The following is a 22,703-nucleotide window of genomic DNA, read 5'->3' as shown; positions in this document are numbered from 1 at the left end:
GGGGAAAAAAAAGCAGAATGATGATCTCTGTACAGAGAGCTACTGTCAGAAATAGTAGCTAGAAGGCTGCATTAATAGAAATCACTGTTCATTGATGATCATCTATTCTTCACTCCCCTCAGGATTTTGGAGAAGGTACTTTAGATTCATAGACATGGCAGCTAAAAGGAGCAATTACCTTCATCTAGTCCAACTTGATGCCTCCCACAGGCCAAAGAACACCATCCAGGTGTTCCTACTTTCTGTTCATAATTGTCAAACTATAATGCCTTTTACAACACTATCTACTTTTGATTTAAAGAGTTCAGATTATAGTGAGCTACCCAAAGAAACTAGATTGAAATTTGGACTTTATAATAGCTATTAATATGTATTTTTTATTCTATCCATTTGTGGGCAAGAGTCCTATTAGCTTGAAGTTCAAGAGTGGCCAGTTGTATTACTGAAAGAGGATTTATTTTTAAAGAAGCTACTCAAAGCATTTGAAAAATGCATAAGAAGTCAGAGTAAGGGAAGCCCTGTAGTTTTACATGAGCACATCTATTTAAATCAGAAAACAGCTTTTTAAATGGAACTCTGAATGTTCTTTTCCAGAAAAATGAAGAACTTTTAAAAGATTTTGTTTATATGTTTTAACTGTGGAGATGAACTATAATGATATTTCTCTATTCTTATTAGAAAGCATAAGAAGCCCTGAAAATTTTTCATCTGGCTTTTAAGAACTCTGACTCTAATTTCTTCAAAATATATATCACTAATACATGTATCAGTTTTGTTGTCTTTTGAATAGTTATCACAAGATTTACCATACAGAGATAAGAAGGTATCCTTTCCCAGTGATTACTAAATAATCAGCTATTTTAATTAAAGACATAATAAGAGTGTAGCAACATAATAAGAATGCTGCACACTTTCAGTATGGAAACTTCATTTCCATTTATTTTCATTAATATATTCTTTACTAAAAAAAAATAATGCTCATTACAAAGGTTAACTGCCATTAGATACAAAACACATAATACTGTTAAATGAAAGCATAACTGTCTAAACTTTGAAAAAATCTAGGCATGACTTCCTATTGAAACACTGCAAAACACAGAAGGATTTCTTCAACTAGAAAGCAATGATCCTGTCATTTAGACAAAAATAATTGATAAAGCACGTCTTTTTGAAAAAGCGCCTCAACTGGTAACAATTAACACACACACACACAGCTCAAATATTGATTCAAATGACCAGAAAGTAAATTTCTAATGTTTCAAATAATAAGAATAGATTGTAATGTAAGGAACAGACATTCTATGAATACTTTTTATTAAAACAAAGCCAGTTTTCACTTCTTTTCAATATATACCACTGTAGTCACCTGTATTTTATCATAGAATCAAGAATCATACAATTGCTCATGTTAGAGAAGATCAACAAGTCCAACCACAACCTAACCACGCTACCGTAACTAACAACCCTCCACTAAATCATGTCCCCCACCACATCCAAACTGTTTTTGAACACATCCATGGATGGTGACTCAACCACCTCCCTGGGCAGCCTATTCCAGTGCTTAACAACCCCTTCTGTAAAGTTTTTCCTGTTATACAACCTAAGCTTACCCTGGTGCAACTTGAGGCCATTTACCCTCTACCTGTCACCAGTGAGAAGAGACCAACCCCACTCTCACTGTAAGCGCCTTCCAGATATTGGAAGAGAGCAATAAGTTCTCCCCTCAGCCTCCTTTTACCCAGATTAAACATTTTTGAACTTTATTTTGTCTCCCTTTTTTGTCAATAATCTCAAGTGTCAACATATTTCTAATTCTGGTACTGAGAAAATTCAAAATCAGCCTAAAAAGTGCTGCTTTAGGTCTATTAGTATAGGCACAAATGCATGCTTAAACACTTGCTATACAAGTGCAAGCTACATCAGACTTTTCTCATACAATTCTACCAGTTCAGTAAGCTGTCAAATAAAAATGAATAAACATTATAGCAAGTATAGTGGGTTCAAGCTACAGGACTTAAAGACTCACATATATTTAAAATGAAACACAAGCAAAAGTGTTTGCTTCAAAAGGCTCTCTAAGGGAAAACTTAAAAAAAAATAAAAAAATTAAGTACTAATACTAATATCTTTTGGTCCTGATCTGAAGTCCATTTCTGTTAATGAAAAAACTCATGCTGACTTTCAAAGGAATTGGAGTAGGCCCACATTTTTTATCTTGATTTCTCCAAGTAATATGTTCAAGTAGACCTGTGAGGCTGCAGATTTTCAGAGTGACAATCCAAAGAATAAAAATAGTGATGTTTTCAGAAGTGACAGACTGAAACATTCTGGATGCTCCTGAGAGACTTCTTAGTTTTTACTCACAGTAAACCTCTCATCTGGTTTCACACGTAGCACCAATATTCTGATTCTCGTCAAAGAAAATTCATAGGCTAAAGACCCATGAGATCTTGGCCTCACAAGTCATGGGGAATTGTAGAATAGAAGCCTGTACTTTTTCTCTTCCATAAATTTCTCAGTCACTGCTATTTCAAGGGTCAACTTGAATACTCCCTGGCCGAAGTTCAGCAATATCTGTGTTACATGTTGTAGGTGGCCCTAGCTAGTAGTGTTACCTCCCACATTCTCATGGCAGCTCAGGTAATAAAAAATTTCCCAAGCTTCCAGGCATTATGCATGTGTATCATCTACTGCAGGTCACCCACTATAACCTTGAATGTGAAAGATGTACCTCAAATGTTAGAATATCGATTCCCTTCCCTCCTTCTGAGATACACTCTCAGTTCACTGATATTCATAAATAATGAAAGAATCTCAGATAGTACAGTTAAAAGTGAATGCCTTACAGATGGATGTGTAAAGAGAAAACATTAAGGAAAAAAAAAAAAAGATAATTTAAGTATTTATGTTATGCTTTATTTTGTAAAGTTATAAGGAAAAAAAAGTGACTTGGGTTTATAGCTATCCTTAGGACCTCTCCTGCAGGATTAGGCAATGTGAGTGCATTCTAACAGACACAAGCTTAGATAAGATGATTTTAGATAAAATAATAATAATAACAACATTCAGACACTGTTACCAAGTAAAGATTCAATAATTGGTTTGCATCTTTTAAACCAAGGAATCAATTTACCCCAAAACTCTATGAAATGAAACAACTTTGTACAAATTTGATTGTACCAATTCAGTATAAGTCCCATTTATACTGAAGCAATTTTTTTTCAGAGGGAATACTAATCAGCCTTTTTTAGACTATGCAGTTTTTATAGTCTTTTCTTGAGTAAGACAAGACGAAAATACACGCAACAACATAAGAACTGCATGATTTCCAAAATCATTAATTGCTTTACTACTGGGGAAACTCAGGAATCAGAGCATCAGGGTAAGTGAATACAGCCACTTCCTTTTCCAGACTCTCAAATGACTTAGAATTTGCCTATAGAATCAATGGGTCCAATGCCAGAGTCCAATCCCAGCTTCACACAGGCTATTTTTTTTCCTTCGGTCATTCTCTTCCTTTGTATGCTATTAATGTTCTATGAATTACAAGCACATTTATTTGTACATAGTATTAATTTTGCAGCAAACAACTGAGGTACGCTATGCATCAAGTATAATGCAAAGTTCTGCCTCCTTTTTAGAACAAATTTCACTTCAGAGAAACTAAATAAACAGGAACACACAATTTAGACTTTGACTTAGATGGTCTCATTTCACGTAACAGACTGAAAGGCCTTACTGCTGTGCTAGCATATGTTCACTGCAATCAAGAGTCATATTCTAACCAGTAAATTAATAGAGTAAATCTCAAAAGCCAGTTTGATTTTGTCAGTCTCAATTCTTCCATTCCCTAATCTAAACATATTTTTCTTTCAGTTACAGGGAAATAAGTAAGGCATAATTTAAGCAAAATTTGAGCAAAGTTCTTACTTCAAGAAGTTTGTGTACCAGCTCAGTTCCATTCTGTACAACAGTGATTATCCTAATTTTCCCCACTGTGAAAGCTAGAATCAGACCCTTTGTTTAAAAGCTTCACTTTGTAATTAAGCAGTCACACACATGTAGCTAAAAGCAAGATCATAATACTCTATGCTGAAACATATAATTGAAGCTGGGACTGGGTCATGTATTCAAAAGCCACCTATTATCTTTTATACAAGTATTTTTAGATTTTTTTAGTATGCAAATATACAGATGTGCCTACATCATTGCACTCTGCTGAATGAGTTACGTCAGTTTTAACAAGAACTACTTTGTTGTTAATTACAATACTTCAAAGAAAATTGTAAAGCATGTTGCCATACAGTTGATATGTAGGTTTAAAGCTCATATTTGTACTAATAGAAGGAACTGGCTAAGCTACCAAGACCCATGTTTTTCTGTGAGGCAACAAGACTGCTGCAAATCCTGAACTGACCTTATATGTTGCCAGTGTATGTGAGAGCAATAGAACAACATAAGTCAAATGATTTATTCCAGACACCCAGGTTCCTCCTTCCATGCAAGGATGAAAAACTAAAGTACCAGGAACACTTTGTTGGGAAGAGCTCACTCTTATCATGACAGTCCAAGTATTTGCGTAATAACATATGCATTGAGATTTCTAATCAACATTATAGAAAAGCTTCCAGAAAATCATTTTGAACTGGCAGAAAGTAGAAGATAAATGAATATATGTCAATGAAAGGCTTATTTAAATGAGCTTACATTTGGTTTTTGTATATATTCCCTTTCTAGTATCAATAAAATTTTAGATGTTTGGTTTCCTTTTTCTTAATAAATAAATGAGTAGATTACTGCAGACTCAGTTTCATTAGTGTAAATTCAAACTAGTTCTACTTGCTTCATACAAACTTCAGATCAATTTATTATATTTTGCAAATATAGAATTCTATGAGTTTCAGTAGAATTTATTTGTGAGAAGAAGTGAGAATCAGATCAGAATTTGTCTTCAGCCCATTTATAGATGTTTCATAAGAGCAGTTCTTTAAAGAGAAATTCTCAGAAAAATACAGATCTCCTTTAAATTTTAACCTTTTATTTTTTCAAACATTCTCTACAGTGTTTCTCTTACTCCCATCACTGCTAATCTCTGTCTGTATCCTCCATTTTATTCCACGTTTTCAGCACCATTTTGTCAGCATTGCCATACAAGATCTCTTACTGCTGGTAGCTCATTCCTTCTTACCCTGTTGTGCTATGCGAAAGTGGCCTCCCTCTTTCTTTCCACCTCATTGACACTGTAACTCATTTCTGAACATGTCCTTTCCTTCTTTTTTTGCCTACAGCTCTTAATTTCTCTTTTCCCCTCTAATGTTCTCTTTTTAACTTGCCCAATATATTATTTACAACCACTCTAGATAGCACTCCAGGATGCAGCAACACAAAAATAAATAATATAATAAATATAGGTATGACTTTCACTGCTTGAAGGTGGAATATTTTGAATTTAGCCGGAGTTGTCCCCAAATGGCAGTTTCAAGTCCAAATGGAAAAAATCCTCAGTCTCAATGGGAGATGGTTATTATCTATTGTACTTATGATTCCCTTTCTGTGAGTGCTCTGCCACATTTAGAATCCGTCGCTGGAAATGAATATGTACAGAGCATTAACTAATTTTAGTAAATTACTTTTCTTATTGACTATCATATCAGCCTGCAGTTTCTTTAATCTGAATTTTTGAATCCAGCTCTTCAATTTTTAATTAAAATTAGATATTTGGACATAATATTCTTTCTGGGAAATATGCCGCTGTATTAAAGTTTGATGACTTTAGGCTGGGAAAGAGTGGAATGTGTTGACTGGAGTTTCAGTGAGCACTGGAATGTGATCGCTAGCAAGAAAACCCCATGACGTTTTCTAGATGTCATCATAAAGTATGCTGTTTTCCCTTTGTTTGGGATAACACACAAGTGTGCAAGTTGACAAAATGTATCAGAATTGGAATTGTTCTGGAGCAACAGGAATCAGAGGGAAAGATTATGAAACTGCATGAACTTTGTTCTCCATTCTAGCATAATTCCTTGAAGTCAAAGACATTAAGAGTTTATGTAGGTGTATTGGGCTTCAAAAGATCTCTTTATGTCACTGGAAAGATTGCCAACTGTTCTGTTATGCTGAGAAAGGAGACACAGTGGCACCTCTTCAAAATAAACTGTGCTTAGATTGATCTGGGCCACTGAACATGTTCCGATCTTCAATGGGTGCGAGACTTAACATTGATACATACACACAGTAGAAGAGCTGCTAGTTTATGGAAGCTGCTATCTGTTCAGTATTCTGCTGCAAATATTAAATAGTTTTGGTTTAGACTGCCTTCACTCAAATCATGTATCAGCCTGATTGACTAGTATATACACCTTACATACCTAAAACAAAAGAAACAGAAGAGATGACAAAGCAACTACTGAAGAAACTTTTCAGAGACATAGAAGTTACACATTTACACTTACTAGCAACTCCTTTTCTTAGAGGAAAAGGTTTAGGGATTGAGAAAAGTCTTATAAAACTAGTGAAAACTAAGTGTCTAAATAAATATCTAAATAACTAAATCCCATCTCTCTATGAGGGCTGCTCTGAAATCAATACCTCCTATTTTATTATGCTGTCCCACAGTGTCATAGGTGGATGTTGATGTTATGGCAGCAGAAGTTGAACCTTCCCACCAATATCCCATTACATGTTGTTGCTGTATGACAGATGGCAGTTCAGGGGCAGCCAAACAGAATGGCATCTGACATGGAAGGGCATATGAAGCAAAGACGTGGAATTTAATTCCTCTGTGTGGAAAAAAATAGCACCCATTGACCTTCATTGAATGTTGAACGTTTATGGAGGTCAAAGATATTACACAAGTGAGGCAATGGGTGATGTGTTTCAGCAGTGTTGTCAGTGACAGTGGTCACCTCTGCTGGTGTCGATACAAGCTCTTGTTCATCTGAAAATGCATACGTAATAATGATCATGATGATGTCGAAAAATAATGCCTTGTATCTGAGTGTTTGCTCTATCAAATAGTGTTGCTGTACCCTTTGTATATGTTGTAGTTTTCATAGAAATAAATAGAAGGCATTTTAGAACCACCTAGGGGTTAGGGGATCAGAGCAGCAGACTGTAAATGGCACTAAATATTATCTTCAGGTAGTTGAACATTAATGAAATAGATGCTGAGGAAGGAAGATTTCTATTTAGATGAAAAACATCTAGTTTCTTTTTGCTAAATCAATTGATACTATTAATAACACAGCTAAGGGACATTACATAAGAGTACTTTTAAAAAATTACTTGTCGTGGGAACTTACATCAAACATAGATTCGCTTTGTTTTCACTGAACAAGGTTGTTTTGTCAGCTAAGAAACATCTGCTTATAGCAGCGATAAAAACTGCCATCCCATTCTGCCCACCAAGAGACAAAAAAGAAAAGTCAAAAATCAACTTCACAAAGGATAATAAAAGAGGAGCTAACTTACGTATTTCACCAAGGAAAGAGGAGCAAGAAAGGAGATATAGCTGAATCATAATTTATTTTCTCTAATGCTGTGGAGACAGTTCAGCTATTAGCATATTGTAATGCAATGCTATAATGTCTGTCTGCAGTCAGCAAACATGCTGCCTGCTCCCCATGAGGTACTACTGCCTGTCAGTGCAATTTAAATAAAAGGCAGTATTGTTGAAACATTATAATAAGCTTGTTGGGTTAATTGGCATAAATTGAGTTTCCTTTAGTGCTTTTTAAGAGTTGGTCAATTAAATTGTAAGTTGACGTTTCATTTAAGTAAGGGGTAGAAAACAATGGCTGGATCAAGTACACTGTAGAATCTACTAGTACATCAAGGCATCACGATGCTCTCTTTTCTGCTCTTACCATACATATAAAATGTTATAATTTATAAGAAAAGCCTTATTGTGGTTTGATAGTCCAGGACAGAATTTAGCTTACAAGAAATTAAGCAGTTTCTTTCTCTGAAGTCTGTAATTTTGGGGTGAACAAAAGCTTCTTAAAAAGACTAAGAGTAACAATAAAGATATCCCAAAGAAGCTCCTAGGGAGACTAACCATCCCTTCTTTCTCTCTTTGCAAGCTTTAAATGTCAACAGTAGTCTTTACTTTGATGGGAATTACAGTCACGTAATTCAAGGCAAATTTCAAAGTATTACAAGCATTTTAGTGACCGAGATCCACTCATTAATTTTAGAGATTGAGTATCCTAAAACAACAATAAGAATGAAATAAGAAGGAAGGGCTGACATACAACTTTATCTATACAGGAAGAGCCTACAGTTTCTTTTCAAATTCACAGCTGATGTCCAAGCTTCTCAGGAGGCAACTCACACTTATACAATGTCCACAATGCCCACAGAAATTCTTTTCCTCATATTTTTATATCTACAACACTCACTAAAGTGTTTTTCTAACATCTTCCAGTTGACACTATTTAAAATCAAATCACTGTTGCTAATACTGTGGGAGCAATATAATACACGAGGATGTGGATGTTTTCTCAGACAGTGCCACTTCTGCCAATTAATTTTCTTATATAACCCAGCCCATTAAGCTATTCAGACCGTAGGGGAAGTGGCATTTTCAAAACAGCTTATAAGGTACTGAGCTCCTTTAAATCCCATAAACTGAAGATCTTAAAGAAGATGCACATAGGAAAGATTGCATTTTATCAGCACAACTGAGCTCTAAGTCTCAGATGGAATTCTTTTCCTCCTTTATTTTGTCTTCTCTTTGTAAGGAAGTTTCTAAATCTCAATTCTTCCTACTTTTCCTTCAAAGTCCTCATTCAGGAATAGATGATACTTAGAAATACTTGTTGCTGTTCAGATTTGGAAGGGTGCTTTTCGACCAGCAAGAAAATTCAATTCAAATGGAATTCAAGCCAATTTTAATAGCTGCTTTCTTTCTGTCTGCTTACAATACATACATCTGTTACAGAGACATGAGCTACAAATATGTTGAGCGTGTAGTAAAATAGTTAGATGAAGAACACACTGGAGGAATAGGAGAATGAGTGTGTATAGTCTCTTCTTAATCCTTTCTATTGCACCCAGGAGATCTACATGTGCTGCTATTCCACATACAGGCACAGGATTGGGTATGCAGACAAGCCTTCCTTCAAAGAGACTTAGAAGCTGTCAGAAGGGAAGGCAGACAGGCAAAAGAGAGAATGTGGTAATTATGTTTACTGTCTGAAATTCAGAAGAAGCATCTATTAGCAACATAATACATGGAGCAGTGAAGAAAGGAGAAAAAGATGTCAGCATTTCTGTGTTCCTGCTAAAAATGTGTCTGAGACTTTTCATTCAGCAACAGTTACAGAATAAGATCAATGCCTGTAATGCTAAGGATCCATATGGAGTAGCAGTCAATAGCAGATGACCAAATGCATCTGACATAAACCTGTTTGTAGGTGCTACACAGCAATTTCTGAACATCCCAGAACTGGGTGACCCAGACACATCCTCAAGTGCTTCGCTGAATTAACAGCATAAGGATCTGTTCTAAAGAAGGACTCTCCCAAATTGGTACTTCTTTCCTTGTACATCTATTTTTATTGCAGTGCTTCATACTATGCAGCAGAGCAGCATTATGTCACAAGAGTGCAGTGACATCACCCACAGAGGCACAAATGCAAACAGGACTAGAGAATGCTACATAGCTGTGGGGGACAGAGTTGTGATCCCTTGTGATTCTTAATGATCCAGGTATTTTTTAAAAAAACAACCCTCTGTTTTGACACCAAGTAACTGAACAGTGCTACAAAGAGCTGTGAAGTTGGCATGTTCCTGACAATGCCTCTGAAGAATAGTAATGATGTTATCTTGGATCCAGTTCAATTCCTGTAAGAAAAGCGATGACTTGGAGTTGCCATATAAAACAATGTCACCATTTATAGCATCGCTGAGATACGGGAGGATAAACATGATAACAGAAAAGAGCTAGTAAAATCAGAAGCATTTTAAAATGCTATGCTCTACAGCAGAATGGGCATTTTATAGCTTAGCTGTGATCTTAAAAGGTGGTAGATTATGTCCATAGCACAATAGTTTTACTGTGAAAGAATGTAAAAGAAACCTAGAAAGACCAACTGAAATTCAGTCAAATCATTATAAGGTTCTACAATCTGCCATTGCAAAATCAGTAACTGTGCAAGAAAGAACTGTAAAATAACCAGACTGCACCTTCGTAAAACTCATAGCAGTTTGTGTCAGTATTCGTTTAGGAAACCTTTAATTTATATGTGTAGAAACACTATGAAACACTAATATTTCTTATTAAAATTATCTGCTACTGCTGGTCCTTTTCCTTCAGCTAATTTGCTTGCTTTTAAATACTAGAAGAGATCACAACCTCCACTTAGAAAGTGAAGTGCCTTTTATATCAGAACATTGCAGTGAGCATCAGACATTGACTACTGTATTTTAGGCCACTCTTTGTTTTGAAGAAGGACAAACTTAACACTGTTGAAGAGTCATTAAATGCAATAAAAGTATCAGGAAGCAGCATTTGGACACTGCAGATAAATTTAACTCAGTATCTGTATATTCATAAGTTACACTGATCAAAGTAGTATTATTAAAATACCCACTTGGGACACAGATATTTCATTTATAAAAAACGTAGTAAGTTCTAGAAATGAAAGTCTTACTAAAGGGCTGAGGTCTTAGCTTCTTTTATCAGGGCACAGAATTAAGTGCTCAAGTGGTATTTCCAGAATTATAAATGAAAAATTATTTCACCTGAGTATTTCTGAATCTACCATCAGCTGATGGTTGAAAGACCATCAGTGGATAAACGATTCAGTACTGAATGATTGCAGCTCAGAGAGAATCTGAGATCAGTGGGCATATCTGAACATTCCTTAGGTCTCCAGCAGTAGCTTGAAAGATACTAGATAAGTGCCAGCTGACCTGCATTGGTTGTTTGGACTCTGGTATTTCTGAGAGTGGTAAGTATTTTCCATTTTGAAACAGAAAAATTCCACAAGACTTCCCATTAATTTCTGCTCAACATTAGTAATAGAGGTGTATTTTTCATTTACATATTAATTTCCGTCATACGTATTCATATGCTTGCATTTAGCAGGATAAGGGATACCATACTTGAACTCTTAATTACAAACAATATTTTTTTTGCACAAGTTCAGTCAGCGTAGTCTAACTGCAGAACAAAACATAGCTCTACTAATGCATTGAAGGTGAGCAGTGTATCGGAGCCTCTGCCTTATCAGTCTGCTTTCTTAAAAAATAATATTCTTGATAATACAGAATGGCAGTTACAATGTGGTACCACTTATTCATTGATTCAGGTGTGCCAGGGATTAAGCATGTATTTGAACAAGCCAGAGGCCACACAGTCAGAGCCTCAGGCTCCCAAAATGAAGAGAAAAAAAAAATGCTGCAAGTTCTACAACAGGCATTTGCAGTGAAAATGGAGAGATAAAGAGGCCTGCTGTTATAGGATGTTCTAACCCTAACATTAATTTCATTTTTTGGAATTATATAAGAATCTTCTCACTGTGCCTGTGTCACCGAGTAGGTTTTGGTTAAAGTGTCTTTGCATAGCCAGGCAGTCAAATAGGAGCCAATTTCTGGAGATATTATTTACCAATAGCTCCTTCTTCAGATACTTTAGACTCTTATTTCCTTTGGCCCCAAACAATTTGCTTTTGGCTTGCAAGTTAAAAGTCATTCTGCTAAAAACAAATGATTTCTATGTATATTTCCAAATGATCTTCAAAACATCAAGCACTGTCATGGATGCCTGAAGACAGAATGTTATCTTCATAAAAATGCAAATTATTCCAATTATAATAGCAATCAGAGTCACAGAGAGCTGGGGATTTCTCAATTATAGCTCTTGTGTGGCACTTAACACTCCCACAGAGGCACAGCAGAGAAAAACACAACAATTTAAATAATATGGATGTTCATTCCCTTTATAATTCCTAATGGCATGAATATTATTTAAAGACACTGAAACGAGTATCCTTCATACTAAAGGAGCATAAGTTGTAAGTGAAGCTTTTGACTGGAGCTCATTTACATACATTGCCATATATTTTTCAGGAAACTGTTACAAGGCAGACACAGATGTTGAAAATTTTCAATGTGACAGCAAGGTCCCAACCTCAATTACTCATTCAACAGCGGGAAAAATCACCATTTTTTTCAAGACAAAAACATACCACTCAATTTCTATTTTTTGAACAAACAATCGAGAGTTGCTAATTAAAGCCAGTATTGCTTAGTAATGATGTTCTAGCTGAAAAATGATTCTAAAGATTTCTGGATGCTGTTTACAAAGACCCTATTGCTCAGCACTAAATTTGGTTCTGTTTTTTGTTTCTTTGGGGTTTTTTTTTGTTCTCTTATAGATTTTTTGCGAAATTTTTAATAGTGGAGTAAAATGAAGTAATGTTTATGTTAACATGGTCTCCTCTGTCTCCGACTTTGAGGTGCACAAAAAGCAGTCATTCTGGTCAACAGGTTGCCTGAGGTTACCTATCAACAACAAAAGTTCAGCTATGACTACAGGCAGTGGACTTTTCAAAAGCACTGCACGTCTGAGAGAGATTTCTCTCTGTGTTTTGAAGATAAGTGCTTACATCCAAATACAGCCATGCTGGTTTGGCCATGTTGCAGAATTAATAATAGTGCAGCAGCAGCAGGAAGTACTGACTACATATTTAAGAGATTAAAAATAGCAGTGATGGATGCATACATTTCTACTACACCATTCAGAGATTTTCTTTTATAACTAATGGATTGTAGCCTCCCCCAGGGATGCTTCACTGTGGCCTCCGTAGTTAAAGACTATCTACGCCATAAAGCCCCATGAGTTGCCATGAAGCAAGGCGCTGCACATGGTGTCAGAGCAGACACATGTCAATCCTGAGCAGAGTAAGCATTTTCTGGAAAACAACCAACAAAATACTGAAGCAACACATTTCCCTCTCCTCCCTATTTATGTTACTCTCCTTTTTTAAGTGCCTGTAAGCTGCTATGAAATTGCAAGACATAGCATCCTGACAGAGGCTTAGGCTGCCATTAGGTCAGATCAGTACTGATAGATCAGGAAATTGGTGTTACAGTCACCTTGTTACAAGAAGTAGGTGATCTCGTGTTGAGTATTGCCCTCTCAGTTCAGTGACAAGTCTGGTGGGTTGTCTGCTTTGTACAGGAGGGCCACACTGCCTACATTTAGGTTTCGTGTGTTATAAAAAAAGCAATATTTCATGTGTTTAAGGAAACAAAGAAGTTGATCTACTAGAAGGAAAACAGCAATCCAACAAAGTATACTTATAGTTCAGCCTTCTGGACTAACAGCTGATTGTTTTTCAAGTTGTGGTAAACTGTCAGATAATGATTTCAATGAAGCTTGCACCCGATTTAAGTGAATTTCTATATGGTTTTATAATTAAATTATGAAGACCATTCTTCTCACAGTATACCTGCTCCTCACATTTACAGGGAAGCAAGAAGAGCAAAAATCATACCAGCAAAGGAAAAAGAGAAAGAGAGTACAGTCGGTCCTATTATTAGAGCAAGGTTTATCTCTGCCTTTCAGACACAACCTTTATATTTTAAAAAATCTTGCATCTATTTTGGAAGACATATGCAGAGACAGGAAAAAGGAAGGAATCTTGCAAACCTCACAGAATATTTATTCCTTTTTATTATTATTATTTCTGTAGTGCATTTCAGAGTCTTGGCAGAAAGTAAAGGCATTTGCATCATAATTAACAATGTTTTGTGGCTGCATCTTTGTCATACTTATTTGTCCCCTTGCTTTCAATTCTAGTATGCTTTTCTGCAGTTCTCTGCAATAAATATTTCTTTTGGTCCTCTTATCAGAATTGCTCCAATCCTTTAGAACTGCAGTCTTTCCTATTCAGAAAGATGTTTAAGAATGAGAGACTGAAAAAAACAAGCCACACTGGTTTCTTTGTATCTCCAGTAACAAGGGGGATATAACTCCCATAGGACTTGTCCACTGCTTCTTTCTTCTGCAAGGTGTTATGCATTATGTTGATCACTACAAATTATTCAACTCTTTGAGACAGGACAGTTAGCATTGGTAATATTTGTTTTCCTTGTTTTGTATTATTTTCTTCCCATTTTATTCTAACTTGATCATTAAATAACTAATATGTATGGAAACTATGGAAAAAATTATCGGTCAGAAAATATTGAAGTGGAAAAGGTAAGGTAAGGACATCTCTTGAAACTGAAAGAACATGTAGGAAAATCAGCTGATGCTTTGAAATTTGTTTTGTTTTCAACTATTTTCTAACAAACAGAATGGTACGGGAATTTATTTTCAATGAATATTTCCCAAATTATACAATAACTTTCCTTCTAAAAACAAAACTCCACTCTTGTGAAGTGATGATTGAGGAGGAAGAACATAAAGATCTTGTGTGTGATAAAATGGAAAAGAATAACTTGCACCTACAACTAGATTCAACATTCACAGATATCTTGTACCTGGAAGTGAATTACACAAATCATAACATTTGTTTGCTTTATAAGCATAAATATGAATATATTGTGTGTGTGTATATATATATTTTGAAAATATAACTAAATAAAGACATTTTTCCTTTTCCTCCAGGAGAAATTTCAGTATAGTACATCCCATTATATCTGAATGAGCTTTATCTTTCTTTTCATTTGCACTGTACAGCTTTAAAAACAAAGATACTGCATGTTTTCTGGCAGAATTTGTCATACACAATTCTCAGATCAGCTCTCATACAGTTGGAAACATAAGCTCATTTCCAGAAGCCTATGAACTATCATTTTTTTCTACAACATTTTCTTTTGCCAGCATGGCCGTAAGCCTGATCTCTGTTCATCATTCCTTAGCCTGAAATCTTCATTAGAACAAACAAACAAAAAGGGCATACTGAAGGAACACGGCAGTCTTTGAAAAGGTATAATAAGCTGAGTTCAAAAAATGTTGTAAGATCCTCAATCCTCTGGCTGCAGTTTGAGACTCATATCCATTTTCCCCTCCCACAGGTATGTGCATCTTACCCCCTGGGAGCTGCATGCATGGAATGAGATTCACAATCTGCTTCCAAGAAACGCAGTCTGTTCAATACCACATACAGAAGGCACTAAAATCCTATCCAGATTTCCTCCCTATCTAATGCTTATACTCCCTCTTTCTGATGACATACCTTTTCCTCCCTAACATCCATTTTACTTGACTAGCTATGAAATTTCTTTTATGAAGGCTGAATATAGCATCTCAGGCTGTGTGTACAAGATGCATGGACAGGCCATGAAACCTAGGTCATTTTGTTCACTGCATGTGTTAGAACATATATCAGACATTTCTGTACATGTGCTGAGCCTGTTCCATCTATAACAAAAGAAAAAATCCCTAGGGCTAAAGACGGAAGAAATGTGAGGCATCAAACAAGATTCAGAAACAAAAATGGAGAAGAACATGATAAAGAATATCCCGACAGTGATCCTTTGGGAAAAAGATACGGTCCCTCAGGATATAAGAATAGGCATGTAAGTGATGGATATTTATTTTATGGAAGTATTTTAAACCTAGGCTAGCAAGAAAAAAAGAAGTTGTATCTATGATCAGATGAATTTCTTACACTTGCAGTGGAGAAAAATTGAGAAAGACTCCTGAAACCAACATATCTAATCCATTTGAGTATTGCTAATTACAATGAAACAGTATTTATTGGTAAGAGACTCTAATGAGGTATGACATGTCCTTTTCTGAGCACTATATCAATAAAGATCCTCTTCAAGGTTTGCACCAGATTTCCTTTACAGATCATGGTTTCTAATGGCAGGCAAGTCCACTAAAGAATATACTAGGGTTAACATTATGGACCCTGATAGCTCAACATCTATCTGGTGATACAGAGGAAACCTACATTGCAAGAAAGAGTGCTGCTGATATGACTGCTGCCTCTGTAAATCAAGATCCCCAAGCACCACTGAAATCATCCATTTAAAGATTTTTGATGTAACTCTAGTTTATGGATCCAATTACTTTAGTTCAAAGCCTCTCAAATAATTTGGGAAATGATTATCAGCAAGCTGCAAATGGCCAAAATTTCCAGTTAGGAAAAAAACACCACAAAGATCCATCTTAACCATAACACTTCCTATACAGGGATGTCATTAATCAGTCACAAAATTAGGAGTGCCACAGCTATAAAATCCTGGTCATTCCCTTCATAGGTTGTTATGCTTTAAACTCTACTAACATTTACAGAAGGAGACTTATCATTATTAGGAAAAAAAGTAGCCCTGAGAAGCAGTTGCAATATTAAGTTTCAAGTACATTTTATAACGTTAAGTAACTTGCATATTTTCAGCCACACACTACTGTGGTTTTCTCCTTGGGGTTGTTATCCTCAAATAATGGAACGTTTCTTGCCTTAAAACCTGGTAAGTCCTACATGACAAAAGTTCTACCCAGATGAAGTGAACATTTCAGTACCAAATTTCTGCAACGTGCTTCCAAGCAGCTTAGAGGTTGGTTGAAACTTTTTAAAAATCAATGCATTAAAAAAGTTTACTGCACAAAATAAGCAAAGTAAGCATGCCAAGTATTCAATATCAGTGGTTCTTTTTTTTCATTTTTATTTTTTTTAATTTTAAGGAAAACAATTTTAAGGAAAACTGCATGAGGTCTACTTGCCTTTGCACTATGCTTGAGGGAGGTTCAATTATCATATGTATTCACTGTTTGATTACCTGTCTATCAGTGCAATGTGCCATCACAATAGCTTGCTGTATAACATCGTAGTTATAGTTCCAAGAATGCCAAAGCATTTTCTTTCATGTTAAATTGCAGTCATTTTGCTTTTTGAGTGATCCAACCAGCTGGAATCTTCATATTATCCTCTTTATTTAAAATGAAGATAATAAGTCATATATATTCAAAAAGCATCAGCATTTCATATGGTACCTGTTCATTTCAACAGTGCATTTTTAAGAGGTGCTTTGGATGGGGAGCAGGAGGGAAGTTGAAAACAAACAGAAAAGAAAATTATACTGGATCTGATGAAACTTAAACACTGTAAACTCAGAGATTAGAGTATACAAAATTGCTGGTTTCACAGCTACGAGGAATTCTACAGGATTGTCCTAGTTCTCTGGAGGGAAGAAGCCATGGCATATTCAAAGCATAAGGCAGCTATCCAAGTCAATTTGGATGGACAAAGTCAAGAAGCTCAAAGCCTCCAGAAATGTCCTAGGATTCTGCTGAGTCTGGTAAAGCTGATAATCCCTACTTACAACAGCCTTTTACTAGCAGATGATCTTCCTTTGTTAAGGAAAAGCTAATAAAATGTTATGATTGCATCCTAAGGTAAGTATGGAGGAAAGAACTGTTCAGGCACAAGGACTGAGATACATAGTGGTAAGTTGCAGAAGAGCAACTTAGTTGCCATATATTGAAAATTTCAGGCTATTAGTGATGAATATTACACTCTTGAAGGGTGAAAAATTAGTTGACTCAAAGTGTTTATGAATAATCTGTGATAGAGTAGCTACATCCTTCACTGCACTCCTTTAATCTTAAAAACTACATTTCATTCAGTGCTGTGTTTATGCAGTTATCTTTTATAATAACGTTTAAAGACTAGGATGACACATTAGATCATCCTGCCCTTCTTCCCGTATCCAAGTGTTCTGATGCAGCAGGTTTTGAGTATTTCATTGCCATACTCCATACTAACACATTAAAATGCATTTGTTGGTATACAATTCTAATACAGAATTATTTTTGACATAATATATTTTAACTTCTTGATATCAGAATTCATTTAGATGTAACAACTACCTCAAAATTCTTTAAAACAGATAAGACCCATAGGTATGAGTATTTCTCTCACAATGGAGAGAAATAGGATTCTCAATGGAAAGAAATAGATACATTTAAAGCATCTTACATATGCCTAAACAAGGGCATTAAGTGAAATATAAACCTTTGTTTGTTAGAAACTCCACCTATATTCATCAACTACTGTGGGTATCACCCCAGACAAGTTGAATCATTTAACCACCAGCAGGTATACACTGTCTGGCCATTACTAATAGGCATGAGGTCATCCTCTCCATAGGGATCTAATTGATATTCCTCAAATCTTATGGAAATAATTGCCTTTAAGATTTTACTCCATCACAAATACTCTTCAATCTAATCAATAAATGCAAAAGTAACTGTTGGAAAAGGAGGAAATGGAAAATGGAAACTAAGATTTCTGTCTCACCTCTCTGCACCACACAGTCTGGAATGATAGATGGATTAAATAGACAAATATACTTCTAACAGAATACAGAGTTCTGTATAAAACCTGTATTCCAATAAGCTTTGAATCAGACTCTTATATATGATGTAATATGCATTATTCCAGAGCCACTTAAGCAAAGATATACCCAGTTTTAAAGAACACTCATTCCATAAAAAAAAAGCACTTCACCTGCATTTTACCACTGTTAGAGAAAAATGCAAACTGGGAAGCCAGACAACTCTATATCTATTAATAATGTTATAGGACTATTTATATCTAACCAAAGTGCTGCATTTCCATAGCAAGCTGCTTGAATTCAGCTTACTGTGCTTAACATATTTTTCTGATTTTGTACTGCACACATAAAGATATAGATACAAATAGCTGCTTTGGAGTATCAAATGATACACACAACATAAAATTAAATATGTTCTGTAGCTTGGTAGGAACCACTAGGAGAGGTACCCTGTAAAAGATTGCACAGGAGATAGGTCTAATCATCATTATTTTCAAAATATATTTCATTAAATTTTGCTTGACAGAGAAGGCAGTTTGCTACAGATCACGTTATGATCATTTATGTGTCTGTGGTCCAACAAAACTTAGAAATTAAACACTTCATTAAGTTACAGGGCAAGTTTCTCTCAGGATCAAATACTGTGGGTACATTACTTTGAATCCATTTAGGTCAATTAGGTATCCACGTCCTTGGCACCTAACTTCAGATTAAGGACTTAAAATGCCACTATTCAAACACCTTCAGATACTAAGCTAATTCCAAGTATTCCAGCAAATCTTGAAAACCTTGAGTGTGTCATGGTTTTGTAATTTTGTAATTTTGCTATCAGTATTCCACATCATAACATCATGTCAAGTATGGATACTTCTGTTGAATGTGCAGTCCACAAAAGAAGACTACATATCCCAGAGAACAACAGGAGTAACAATAAGTCACGGGACCAGGACTCTATATAATCTCGTTCCCAGGCTGGAGTGCCCTCCTTCTTCTCTCGAACTTCTCGGAGAGTGGGAAGCGTTCCAGCCGTGTCGCCTAGAGTTCACAGTAGGCCTCTCGGTTTTCGGAGACTCTCTCTCTCTCTGTTTCGTTCGATTTTGTTAGCCTTAATTATATTATATTGTGTTATCTTGTATTTCGATATCATATTTAGTAAAATAAGTTTTTCCTCCTTAGATTGTCGCTGTTTTATCCCACTCCCCTTTTCCCCCTCCTTTCCGGGCCCCGGGGGGGGGCGTGGGGTGGCTTCCCCTGTCACGGGCATAAGTAAATCTAAGTAACCCGTGACAGATTTTTTGGTGGAGAATGCGGGCAGAAGCCACTTGGTTGGTCAATACTAGAGGATCTGTCAATCGTGATGTCACTACTGAAAGTCTTTAAAATTAGCAATAAATCAGAATTCATAAAAACAAATTTCACAGTTCTGAAGTTTTTCACCTAAAAGCAACCTCATCATTTCTTTTCTTTAAGATATACCTGTCTACCTCACACTCAGATCCTGCTGGAGTCTAGATTTACTTTTCAGAAGAAGTCATGACCCTCAACTCTTTGACCAACTTGGTAGCCTTCTATGATGTTGTCACTGGCTGGGTGGATGGGGGGAGAGCTGTGGATGTAGTCTACCTTGATTTCAGCAAGGCATTTGATACTGTCTCCCACGACATCCTTATAACAAAGCAGAGGAAGTGTGGGATAGATGAGTAGACAGTGAGGTGGGCTGAGAACTGGCTGACTGTCAGAATGCAGAAGGTTGTCACTGGTGGTGCAGAGTCTGGTTGGAGACCTGTAACTAGTAGTGTTCCTCAGGTGGAGATGGGTCTGGTCTGGCTCAACATCTTCATCAGTGACCTTGACAAGGGTATAGTGGCCACCCTCAGCAAGTTTACTGATGATACAAAGTTGGGAGGATTGGCTGACACGCCTGAAACTGTGCTGCCTTTCCGCAAGACCTGGACAGGTGGAGAGCTGGGCGATAAGCTTTTGAGAGTATCCTTTTTCCATCTCTAGTATGCTTTTACCCAAGGTCTGGTGAAAAAATGGATATTTATAAAAAGAAAACTAGCAGTCAAAGATTGCTGCCAACTCCAGCTGAGAGAACTCTCTGGGATACACAGACATTTGTTCTGAGAAAATCATGTAAAACATCACAAGGGCTGCATAATTTGTGATGTGTGATAAGACCCTTTACAACTTATTTTGCAAGTTGAAGCAATTTCTTTTTGTTATTAGATAATATAAATGTCTGTGATGCTGACTGAATTGTTTGTCATGAGAAAGAAGTGAAACAAACTCTACACAACTTGTAGCCAAGCCGGCACTCTAAACATGCGTGGTAGTTGTCAAAGCTCTGCAAAGCTCCACACCTTCATGATGAAGATTTTGACCCTTCATGACATGGGCTTCTTGAGTGTCTCCCTAATGACAGAGCAGTCAAAAAAAGGACTTCCTGAAAGATTCTGTTTTTCACCCCTTCTGTATTTCATGACTGCTAATCCCAACTCTGACCTCATATATATCTCCAAAGCTATCCGCAGCAGGTACTGAACTGAAGGCTACTGAACCAATGCCACAGTTGCAGCTGGTACTTGGCAGGCATTAAATGACAGATGGCCTTGATTACAAGCAACTACACAGAGCACTTTGAAAGAGAGACATATGCCAGTTTACTGTGCTTTGAATCTTGTTAAACACAAAAGACTCTGGGGTTCAGGCATCCTACCCAGAACATGCATTGAAATCAAACCCTTTACAAGTCAGAATTATGAAAACTCAAAAGACCCTATAGGTCAAAAATAAGATTGCATCCCAGATCAAAGCAATGCAGCAAGCCAAACATCTGAGATTATAAAATGAAAAGGATTAGATGAGGTACATTTTTTCTTTCTTTCTTTTTTTTTCCCCATACAGCAGAAGACTTTGAAAGAAAATGAAATAGCAGATGGTGGAAGACAAATGAGTCTTATTTAATTTAATTAATTTTTAACATACCACCAAAGCACATCAGCCATTTCATTTATTGACCAACTATATTCCCCAATGCTACTTTTCCCAGAAAATCCTCAAGTATCCTTTCCACGTTTAAATAAACTCTTGAGAAATATCATTACTTCTAAACAGAGAATCCTCTAACTTTTTTTCATCAAAAATCACACAAGCATAATATATGCTTATGCCCTTTACAGTGTCGTGATTCTAGAAAAGTACTCAAATATCAGAAGATGATGAAGTAAGCAGGTTAGTTACTCATTATAGTGTGAGAACTGATTCCCAAACAGTGAGTTTCAATCATTTGCATAAGTAACTTAACTTTTAAGAATAGTCACAAGGAAAACAGTGAAACCACTGTGCATACTCCTACCCATGAGGTATGCAAGCATTTCCAGGCCCAAAGCTATGCTTATTATAGTGCTAAAGTGAAATATAGGTCACAAGAAGAGGAAGCATTTCTGTCAGCAGTGGCATTTTGGGGACTCCCCTCGCAGTGAATGATTATATTACATACAGGATGTGGTCTCATCTCCCAGGAAAATGCCAGACTCAACTCCACTGAAAATGAAGAATCTAGAAAATATTTTTAACAGCTCAGAGAAGATCCTTTTCCTTTCTTTTTAATTATTCAAGCTGAAGGAATGCTAAAACCTTTCTCTGTCTCCCTCTAATCCTTCCCAAGAGGGAGACAGATAGGAAATGTCACTCTATCTTTTCGACAATGAATACCTGAAGTCTCTTTATTTCCCTGCAGTATTTTTTTTTCTCTGTTTCTCTTAGTTATAAGCTGGTTGTTAAGTTTACCAAAATGATTAGCGCAAAGCACTTTCCTTCCTATCCATATGGTGCTTAACCCAACGATTCAAGCTGAAAATGAAGTATTTAGTATACCATTGTCAGCAGCCTTGCTGTGGTGCAATACTGCTAGCAGGCAGTGTTTCTACACTCTTCAACAATTACTTATGCTTTAAGTATGTTGTTACAGGCCAGAGTGGAACAAATTTCACAGAGGAAAACCTTAATGCACAACAAGAAGAGATATCCTTGGACAACTCACTTCCAACAATCATCTTTCTTTAGTTTGTCCACGTTTGGCAAAAATCTCTGCTCTACAATTACTTCCTAAACTTTCTCCTATTCTACCCGCTGACACTTCCTGGAGAATATCTTCAGGTGTCCCTAATTAGCAGACTGCAATTTGTTGCTATAAAAACATGTCCTGTATTAGCACTCTGCTCTTTCCCAAAAGATTTTATCTCAGCTGGAACTGGCATAACTGTGATGCTCTGTTTGTACATGCAGCTGTGAAAATCTAGCCTACTGTAATTTATTTTATTGCACAGTTTATGGTCTTCTTAGAAGCAATGCTCTACTTGCTCTACTATGTCAGCATGACTTAGACTGTCAGAGTA

General features: G+C 36.3%; 1 protein-coding gene and 1 long non-coding RNA gene across 3 annotated transcripts in view; one reads left to right on the top strand and one right to left on the bottom strand.

Moving 5' to 3' along the window:
* LOC116653361 (uncharacterized) overlaps positions 1 to 15,455 on the top strand; it is a 75,521-nt gene extending 60,066 nt beyond the window's left edge. Inside the window, exon 5 of one of the 2 annotated variants that reach the window (XR_014945182.1) lies at positions 15,034 to 15,154. The gene's annotated coding sequence lies outside the window, so the exon portion shown is untranslated. Of the gene's footprint in view, positions 1 to 15,033 lie in introns of both variants that reach the window. The other variant, XM_085544660.1, reaches the window with a different exon arrangement.
* The window catches only part of LOC107312880 (uncharacterized), a 345,732-nt gene that overhangs the window by 112,245 nt on the left and 210,784 nt on the right, over positions 1 to 22,703 (bottom strand). The gene's annotated exons all lie outside the window — the stretch shown is intronic.

Source organism: Coturnix japonica, chromosome 4, assembly GCF_054131305.1.
Source record: "Coturnix japonica strain WE chromosome 4, WE-NBRP24, whole genome shotgun sequence".
NCBI classification, from domain to species: Eukaryota; Metazoa; Chordata; class Aves; order Galliformes; family Phasianidae; genus Coturnix; species Coturnix japonica.
This window is presented reverse-complemented; position numbering and strand designations above follow the sequence as displayed.